Source organism: Tupaia chinensis, unplaced genomic scaffold (assembly GCF_000334495.1).
Source record: "Tupaia chinensis unplaced genomic scaffold, TupChi_1.0 Scaffold142468_1, whole genome shotgun sequence".
NCBI classification, from domain to species: Eukaryota; Metazoa; Chordata; class Mammalia; order Scandentia; family Tupaiidae; genus Tupaia; species Tupaia belangeri.
The window spans coordinates 212,795-223,459 of NW_006202317.1; the positions used below are offsets into that span (position 1 = coordinate 212,795).

Sequence of the window (10,665 nt, forward strand, 5' to 3'; positions counted from 1 at the left end):
CACATTAGTATTTTAAAGATTCTAAAAAGAATTTCAAGCATGATTTAAAAATATGTTTAACTTAATTTATCCCAGTATTTCCAAAGTTAATTTGGTCACAGGACTCTGAATGGAGTGTGTTTGTAATGTGTTAGTGGCATTTGTTAATATTTATTTAGTATTTATTTCATTCAGATCTTTGCACTAAGCACCTCGTGTACATGTTTCAAATCAATCTTTATGAACCTAGGCTGAAGTTACTATTATTATTGCCACTTTTTATGGAGGAAAAAGTGAGACCTAAAATAATTAATCTGTGTCAAAGTAATCCATTAACATGTTAATTTGCCAAGGGGCGTCTGGAACTAAATCCCAACTCAAGTCTGACTAAATCCTCAACTTGATTGCTGAATCACTACACTATACTGAGTCCTAATAGCCTATCAAACAGTTTGCTACTTCTTGTATACTTTTCAATGAGCTCAGTAGTCCATCACTGCAAAGAATCATGAATCCACCCTCTATATCTGTCTGTATTCTTGTCTTTTGAGATAGAGTTGCTAAAACCTTTTTTCATTCACGTCCCAAAACATACAGTTGACTATGTAATTAGTCCTGTAGTCAATCTATACTCCAGATTTCTGTAGAACATACAATTACAAATTCCCCACTGCTATTGTTTGAACTTCTCCAAAAACTCAGTTACAAGTGATTCAGGACAATTACCTAAAATATGTTAAATCCATTCATTTTTCTCAAGGTCCTAAAAAATGGTAAAAATGATATACCTAATAGAACCTTGTGATCAGAGAGTGTTCTCTTTCAATCATTTGTTCTGAATCCTATATATTTTTTAAAGTTTTTGCCATAGGGCATGTGTGCTTGCTGGAGAGAGACAGTGAGAGGGAAAGTGAGTAATCAGACCCTCCCTCCACCCCAGTGGGGATGGCCACGCTGCTATCCCTTCATTCTTCTGGGATTTTTGAGGTTATATGTACATGTGCCAGGTGTGATTTTTATGCCACCAGGTCCGGGACTCAAACCATGGTGGGCCACATAGGAGTCCAGCATCTTAACTACCACTCCACCTGTTGGTCCCCTGAATTGTATTTTAATGTTAAGTGCATCTCAGTTTGCATTAGAGATATTTTAAAAAGCAAGTAAATAACACTTGCTCTTGCATTTGTTGTGAAATTAGCAGATGATCCTTATTCTAAGCAATGGTTTATAGCTATTGATTTACACAGTGCCTGAAAAGTCTCTTGGGGGAAAAAGTCTTCCTTTTCTGTTTAGGATTGAAATTCACCCATGAGCAAACATATCAGGTAGAATTATAGCAGGGGAGTGGTATCTAGGGAAGTAATAGAAAACAGAATATAGGATCCCCTTAGTAGTACTGAAAAAAAGAAGGAATTAATCAGAACTTCAGTGTTTCAGGGACTGAGTGTGACATCTGTTGAAATCTGCCATGATCCCATTGGTAATGGAATAGTAATTGATTTACACTGAGGCAGTTGCTCTCAGTCTAGTGAAGGCAGCTCATCTTATTGCAGCCATTGATGGAAACCTGACTTGGATGGTGTCTATTGAGCCACCAAATAAAACTATGGAGAATTTTTTGATATTTGAAAAATTTATAACTATTATTTAATTTGCTATTGAGCATGTGTACTCACCAGGGAAAGACAAGAGAATGTGAGAGGGAAAGTGAGAAAGCAAGTCGCCAGGTCTAGGATTCAAATCATGGTTGGCTATGTGGGAGTCGAAATCCAGAACCTTAATCACCACATCACCTGCTGGCCCCTCAGAAAGACAGTTTTTGCAGGGACTAAAATTCCAATAAAAAACAGAAGGAGATATGGAGAAACCAAAATTCAAATTCAATTGCATTATATGTGTTAGTTAGTGAACACCGAGTCATACCAATCGCCTATGAATGTAGTATTCTCTTAAAGCACTTTCATTCAAGAAAATTTCTCCCATGTTTTAATTCCAAAAGTCCTGCTTTTCCAATGACATCTATACATACATACATACATATATATTTTTAACTATTTGTACACTATATTTTTAAAATTCTATCTACTCAACATGACTTTAAGATTCATCCAAATTGTTGCATTTTTATTGCTGAGTATCAGAATTTCATTTCATGGATATGCCAATGTTTGTTTGCACAGTCCTCCATTGGAGAGCATTTAGGTAGTCTCCTGATTTTGACAAAAATGATTAGAACTGCTATAATAGCCATGTACAAATTTCTGTATGAGTGTAAGGTTTTTTTTCTAGGATAAATACCCAGGAATTGGATTGTTATGTTACATGGTAAATTTGAGTTTTAACTTTATAAGGAAGCTGCTAAAACCAATCTCTGAAGTATTTATGTCACTTTGTATTCTCACCAACAATAAATCATTTTTCAATACTTCTGCATTTTTTGCTAACACTTTGTATTGCTAGTTTGGTTTCTTTTTCCTTTTATTTTTTAGCCATTCTTAAAGGGCTGTGTACCTCATTGTGGTTTTAATTTTGTAAATTTCTATTGTCTAATGATGTTGAACATTTTTCTCATATGCTTATTTGTCATATATGTATAATATTCTCTTTAACAAAGAGTTTGCCTGAATTGTTTACTTATTCTTTTAAAACTTTATTTGGGAGCTGGCAGGTGGCATGGTGGTTAAATGTGCTGGACTCCCACTTGACCGACACTAGTTCAAGTCCTGGACTTGGTGGCTTCCTTCCAAATCCTGCTGAGCGGGAAGCTGTGAATTATCTATCTTTTTCATAAATCTCAGTTTCTTCACAAATATAAGAATGTAAGCATTTTCTAAGGTCACATGAGCTCCAATTTAAACCCATATTTCTCATGCAATATGATTTGTTAATTGCTAGACAGAGACTTTCATTGTTGACTGACCTTGTTAGAAATTTTCAGTGATAAATTTTATCATACTAAATTTTTCAACTACTAATCTAGAACTCAATTCTTATGTACTCTGTGATTCCAAATTATATATAGAATAATATATTACAATTTCAATAAAAGCAATGAATTCATTTGTAAACTATGCTATTTATTGACAGTGTTCATATAAACACCATTTTATCCACATTAATATGATCAAAGTAATTAAATAAGTTTACTTTTATTCCAGAAAGTATATGTGGCTATAGACAAAACAAACAAACAAACAACAAAAAACAAACCTCACTGGATAATAAAATACAAATTAAAAAATATTAAAAGCAATGAAAATAGGAATAAAATTGAAAAATAATTTTATGGGCAATTAGGTTGCACAAGTAATTAAAATATTTTTTGTAATTATTAAATACTCTTAAAATTAATTTTTGAGGGATTAGCCAATAGTATAATGGTTACATTGCTGGACTCCCATGCAGTTGACTGAAATTCTAGTCTTAGACCTGACAACTTGAAACTCACACCAGGTGCGTGTGCATGCATGCCCAAGAACCCAAGAATCACTCCCTTGGGGGAGTGATTTCTCACTTTCTGTTTCTCTGTCTCTCTCTATTTCTCTGGTGAGTACATGAACCCTATATAAAAATATCTCTCTCAAAAAAAAAAAAATTAGTTCAGGGGCCATCCAGTAGTGTGGTGATTAGAAAGGCTGGATCTCACGTGGCTGACTTCACAGTTCAAATCCTGGATTCAGCAGCTTGAAATCACTCTGGGCATGTGTGTGTGTTTGTGTGTGTGTGTGTGTGTGTGCCTCAAATTCGAAAAGGAGAATGGAGGAAAAAGGACTGTAATGTAGCTGCCGCTGGAGGTGATTTCTCTTTATCTCTCTCTCTCTTTAGAGGGTGCACATTCCCTAGAGTAAAATTAAAATTAATAAAAGAAAATTGATTTGACCCTCCTAGTACCCAAATCAGGTAGAAAACTAGTTAGTTACAATATACAAGGCATAATAATATTATAATATTTTGAAGTAAGGTGTAAGACAGAAGAAAGTTTAAAGCAACTTAAAGAATGAGGAGATCTGATAAAACTTATCTGGCCCAGAAAGATATAGACATGGAGTCTTGGTCACATCTCATACACACCTGTCTGAAATAGTTACTCAAAGACACAATTTAACTAAGAGTTCCCTAGCTAGCTGGTGCTGGAAACAAATTACCCTAGGTTATCACACACAAACTGCAGTTTGTACAATGACTGTAACCCCACCTGCTGCCTGTTGCAATGTTCCTGGGAATATATCATGTATGCATGAAACAATAGAAAGTCAGTCAGAAGCATGTGCTATGTGTTATTCTTGCATAGCAATGTAGATTCTTTTTCTTTTCTTTTTTTTTTTTTTGGAGAGATTTTCACTGTAGGGCACGTGCGCTCGCCAGACAGACAGAGAGAGACATAGAGACAGAAAGCGATAAATCACCCCCCAGGGGGGATGGTCACGCCGCAATCCCTTCTCCTCCATTCTCCTCTCGGGATCTTGGGCACGCACACACACGCGCCCCGCGTGAGTTTTAAGCCACCGGGTCCGGGACACGAACCACGGTCGACTACGTGGGAGTCCAGCGACATAGCCATTACGCTAACTGCTGGTTCCCTTCTTTTCTTTTCTTTTTTCTTTTTCTTTAGATTTTTACCTTAGAGAGTGTTTGTTTGCCAGAGAGACAGTGAGGGAAAGTGAAAAAACACTCCCCAGCAGGGATGGCCATTTTCCTCCTGGGATCTTGGGCATGTAGGCACATGCATTTGGCATGATTTTCAAGCCACTGCATCTGGGACTCACACCATGTTAGGCCATGTCAGAGTCCAGCAATGTAACCACTACACCATCTGCTTGCTCTGCAATGTAGATTCTTTTTTGAAGTTAATTAATTTTTTCCATGAGCAAGAGAGACAGAGAGACAGAGGCAGAGACATATCACCTCCAGCTGGATCTTGACACCACAACCCACCCCCAGTTTCATCCAGTCCCACATCTTGGGTATGCACATGCCTGGCATATTCAAGGAAGACTTCTGATATGAACCCAGACCATCCCATGTGATCCCCACCATCATGTTTTATCATTGTGCTGCAATTCAGCTCCCCCAAACATAAATTCTTAAGACATAAATAAAATTTTTAAATCTCATCCTTCTTCCCATTTTTCTCTTTATAATAACCCTTTTGGACACCACTGTGGTAGGAATTTCCAGACACTTGGAATCTATATTCATCTGCATAGCTGTCTGTATTATTGACTTGAATATGCTCTTTGCTTTGCATCTCGCCCCAGCTTCTTTTTCTATTTTTATATTGACGAGTGCAAATAAACATAAGACATGGTTTTACCACATGTTTGCATAAAGGGATATCAAGAGCAATGATAGGAACATGCACAATTAGGTAAATAAAGTATCCCAGATTATGGTAACATAATGTTGCTTTGTGAAAATCCTAGACTGATTATAATTGTGATTGGAGTTGAACATTGATGTCTATGTTCCAGTTTACCAGAAATAATTATGCTAGCACATAAGTTTCAAAGTGTTAGAAAGCTGATATTTTAATAAGTTAACTGTTGTTGTAACAAAAAACACATAGTTTTCTTATAATTTGCTTGGTAATTGTTTTAGAGCATGCTTATGTAATTTGAGATGAAAGCATTTCTGAATTAGCCCACAATCCAAATTAATTGTGACTATTTGTGGAGCTTTTTCTATTTAAGTATAGTAGGACATAGCTACATGGAGAGAGAAGTAGAAAGAATTTCCAGTGATAATTCAATTTAGGAAGGACCAAGTAGCTTTCAAAGTCAAGCCTTAAGAAAAGACTCTCAGTATATTTTTGCCTTTCATTGTTGTTGCTCCCACAAACAGTTTAGTCTTTCTTAACACCATATAGTGATTAAGTCAAGTTTATGAATGATAAATCTATTATTTTCTAAGATAGAAGAACAGTGCTGATGGATCAAATCAATGTTCACTGTTACCATTACAAGGATATAGTCGATCCTCATAATTCCTGGATTTTTTATTTGAGATTGGCAAGCTTGCTAAAATTTATTTGTTACCCCCACAATACTCAGAGCACTTTCATGGTCATTTACAGACATGAACAGAGTGCCAAAGACTCAGAGTGGCCTAAAAAGCACATTCTCAGCTGAAGCTGGATAAACGACATTCTGGCTCCTGTTTCAGCTTTCATACTATACACAAGTAACATTTTTGTTGTCTCTACAGTGCCATTATTTGTTCACATTTTTTTTTTTTTACCTTTTGTTGGTGATTTTGATATTTAAAATAGCCTCCAAACATAGTACTAAAATGCTATCTAGTACTCTGAAGTACAAGAACTCTGTGATGTATTTTACAGAGAAAATAGATATTTTACATAAGCTTTACTCAGACATAGCTATTGTGTTCAGTAAAAAAGAATCAATAATATATATTTTAAAAGGTATTTTTACAGACGAGTAGGTGGTGTCACGATTATGTCGTTGGACTCTCTTGTAGTTGACTGTGATTCAAGTTCTGGATCCGGTGGCTTAAAACTCACACCAGGCACATATGCGTGCATGCCCAAATAACCCAAGAGGAGAATGGAAGAGAAGGAATTGTGGCATGGCCATTCTTCTTGGGGAGTAATTTTCATTTTCTGTCTCTCTGTTTCTCTGTCTCTCCAGCAAGTGCACGCGCCCCATAGCAAAAACCTCTCTAAAAAACAGAGCAAAACAACAACGCATTTTTAAATAGAAGCACACATTTTTAAAAATATACTGATCAATTAATATTGTCTGAGGCTCACAAGAATCTAACTGTATTTTAAACTATGAATAACACTTCAATATTAACTATTTCAGTGGCCATGGTGAGGTTATAGTACATAACCACAAAAAAAAAGAAAGAAAGAAAAAAGAAAAAACAAGAATTGACTGTATACTATATCTAAATGAACAATTTTCTTAGATAAAAGAGTTCTACACCTGGGCCAGCAAGTAGAGTGGAGATTAAAGCAGCTGAATTCTACATGGCAGGCTGCATGGTTCATGTCCCAGACCTGGCAGCTTGGACAACACTCTGGGCACATGTGCACATGTATCTAAAATCCCAAAATTAGTCTGAGAAGGGACAGTGGCATGGCCATTCTCCTGAGGGAGTAATTTCTCACTTTCTCTCTCCCTCTCTTTTCCTCTCTCATCTACAGTGAGCACACACATTCTATCACACATGCACACAAAAGTTCTACAACTAATAATATTCAAGAGTGATTCCATGTATAATACTATCTAATTCAATTGGTTGTTTCTAGTTGCATAAAGTTTCATTTAAGTCTTAAGTGTCTAAGCAATATATCCAACTGGAACCATAAACATACTTTATATAAAGATGATTTTCTCAAAACTCAAGAAAAATTTAAATATTTGAATAATTTCTGACAAAATAAAGGCACGATTGTTGCTATTATTATTATTTCTTCTTTATTATGAAAAAACATTTGTTATTAAAAATATGTATAATAATAAATTTAAATATGATACTTTTTATATTCTTTTAACTTTCAATGATTTCCACATTATGTATTTGACATCTACTATCTGTTCTTTTATGAATTGGGTCCTACTGAAACAAAATTGCAACAAAAAAAAAAAAAAAAAAAAAAAAAAAAAGGGCACAAAAGGGGGGGTGGGAGTAAAAGTGCTGGACACTCCCACATGGCTGACCAGGGTTCAAGTCCTGAATCTGGTGGCTTGCTTTCTCACTTCCTCTCTCTCATTCTCACCCTCTGTCTCTCTCTGCTCAAACTAAAAAATAAATGAATGAATAAATAAAATAAATAATTACCAAAAAAAAGCCAGATAAGGTAAGTTTTCTCTCCGAGTTTATAATCATGAGTGAGAAGACAGTGACAAGTATATTCAGATAAAAAGTTGATACAAAACAGGAATTATCTTCTATTTTGGGGGGAATTAGAGAACAATTCACACAGAACAAATTCTTGAGCCATTCTATTTTTGTTTTGTTTTGTTTTGTTTTGTTTTGGCAGCCTATGGAAGTTTACTGTGTCTTCAAGATACTACAATGCACTCCTCTCCCGGAGAAGGGCCTTTCCCAGCCAGGAAACAACCATCCAGATGAGTTGCTTCATTTGTCATTTTCATAGGCAGCTGAATTCTTCCTCTTGGATTTCTCAAACTCCTCTGTCCCCCCAGGTGTAGACAAGATAACACACTACGAATGACGGCACCCCAAGCAGGATGGATGCCCAAGCGCGGCGCAGCACGTTGGGATGCCCTTGCTGAAGCAGTGCGGGAAGGTGCAAGGCTGCTCCAAGGGCCATAAACCTCAGGGGATTACACATGCCACACCCGCGTCAGATTCCTGAACTCCTTGCCCATAGTCGCGATGGCCCAGGGTCACCTCACCCTTCACAGTCGGGGATGCAACTGGCTCCGTCGGCACTTCCCTTGAGAGAACTCAGATTTATTCTACTTATTCATTCAAAATGTTCTCTTAAGATTTTTTTTAATTTTATTCATTCACTGTACATCATTACAGCATACAAAATGAGATTTCCCGTTCAGAATACACTGTATATTAGCTCAATCAAGCACATCAACATAAGTGTTATCAATAAAAATTTTCCATTTCTTGTTTCCTGTATATTTTGTCTTTTTTTTTTCCATCCTTGATTCCCTATCCCTCACCCTCTGCCGTCCGTGTCCCACCCTCCTCCCACACTCTCTCTGGTATTGATGGTTGCTTTCTATGTCTTTTCCCCCCATTTTATTGATTTGCTAATGAACTTAATTAATTTAAATATTTCCACTAACAAGCGCAGCTGATGTATACATATCCATGAACACAAGTCTGACTTTAGGCATAAACCTTAGTGAGTGGAATGAACACACTATAAAGTAGCACCTAGCTGGGGCTATGTAGCTTACTGCAGTCATCAAATATGCATTTTTTCCCTGAAACCTTTTTTTTTTTAATTAATTCTTGAAGGTTTCAGTTTGTTGAGTATAAGAGTAGAACTAAGTGTATGCAGACATGTTGAAGTCATTATACATAACTCAGGATAGCAGGAAAAACCATTCTGTTTTTGCTCCCCGGGTAGGGAAGTGGAGAAGTACTGTGGTTTTTTTTTTTAGCCAACTTCTATGATAAACTGCTGAGCAGGAGATAGCATTATTATAGACAATTTAAACGCATTTGTAGCAATAACCACATGACAATCTGATCTTAGGGGGCAAAGGAAGGGATCCTTTGTTTTTGTGAAAGGCCAAGATATAAATATTATGCTTTCAGAAAACAACAACAACAACAAAAACCCAAAAAGAAAAAAAAAACAATAAACCACCAAGCAGTTTTCAAGCAGGGGACAAAGAGGAAAATTAGGGACTATTGATAAAGGATTAGATCTTTCCCAGTGAAGAAATGAAAACTAATGAACTGTGTCAGACATTAGCAACTATTACAAAATGAAACAAGAAAGAAACATTAAATTAATTTATCTTGATCTCCAGAACTGGTTTATGTATTTTGATTTATTTCACTTGATTCTCAGTTCTGAGGTATCATTGTTGCTCGGTAAAAGAAAGAAATGAGGGTCAGAAAATTTTATGATCTAGGCTGTACCCCTAATTCATTTTCTTGTTGAAACTAAAATCCAAATTTTGGGGTTTTAAGTATTTGGAAATTCCTGGAGCGATGTACTCTCCTCCCCTACTTATAAATGTATTTCTCAGCACTGAGTGTATTTAGACTCTTCTGGAATCCTTTGAATTTTCAAGCACAAAAATATAACCAAGGGCTGCTCTTTATTGATAGTCACCCACCCAGATAACTCTGGTCAAATTTCCTTCATCTTTGAATTGTATTCTAAAATCATACTTTTGAATTTTAACCCTGTAATCAGGAAACAATGTCCCAGCATAATAGCTTCATATATTTTTACGTACATGTGAGCTATCTTTCTGTGTTGCTATATAATGAATCTTGCTTCAAATGGGATTTAAAATTGTTGATAAAGATAGTATTCAATAAAAAATCTTTTTAAACTGTTTAAATATTTGAAGAATATTTATTCAAGAGGAAGCGTTGAATATACCCATATTTAGATGCTTCTTCTGTGACCCAAATAAAACAATAGAAATAAACTAAAATGTATGCATGATGATTACAATGAAAACAGGGACAGTACTGAATGAGGAATTTAAATAATGTTTGTGAAGACAGAGCAGATAAATGAGAGTTGACTAAAGAAGCTGAACTACGAAGGCATAGCCTAAAATGTACCCTATCCCCAGGAAAGGGATCTGGCTAGTATAAGCCAATTAATTTAATCCTTTTAATTCTTTTTTCCTTGATAGGGTTCATTTTAGTAGCTCAGATGTAATTTAATAGCACACACCAATTTCCTGGTGGAAGTTATTTGATCAGGGACAAATATATTAGTTAGTTCAATCGGAAGAAAGGAAAAGCCTTTTTATCACATGCATCGTGGAATGTAATCAGAAGGCATGACTAAGTTGCTGCTGGCCCCAAACTGGCGACCATAACAGAAGCAAAGGGCAGAACGGTGAGAGTTGAAGATAAATAGAGTCTTGGCCAATATATTCCTGAAGTTCACCTATTTCTGTTCTTGTGTTATGGGAAATAATACTCTATAATTTAAGCAGAATTGACTTAGAGTTTATAATGTCTGTAGATAAGAGCATC

The 10,665-nt window shown here is 35.9% G+C and overlaps 1 pseudogene; it reads right to left on the bottom strand.

Moving 5' to 3' along the window:
- Positions 1 to 8,085: 8,085 nt before the first annotated feature.
- LOC102497096 (cytochrome b-c1 complex subunit 8 pseudogene) lies at positions 8,086 to 8,339 on the bottom strand (annotated as a pseudogene).
- Positions 8,340 to 10,665: the final 2,326 nt, after the last annotated feature.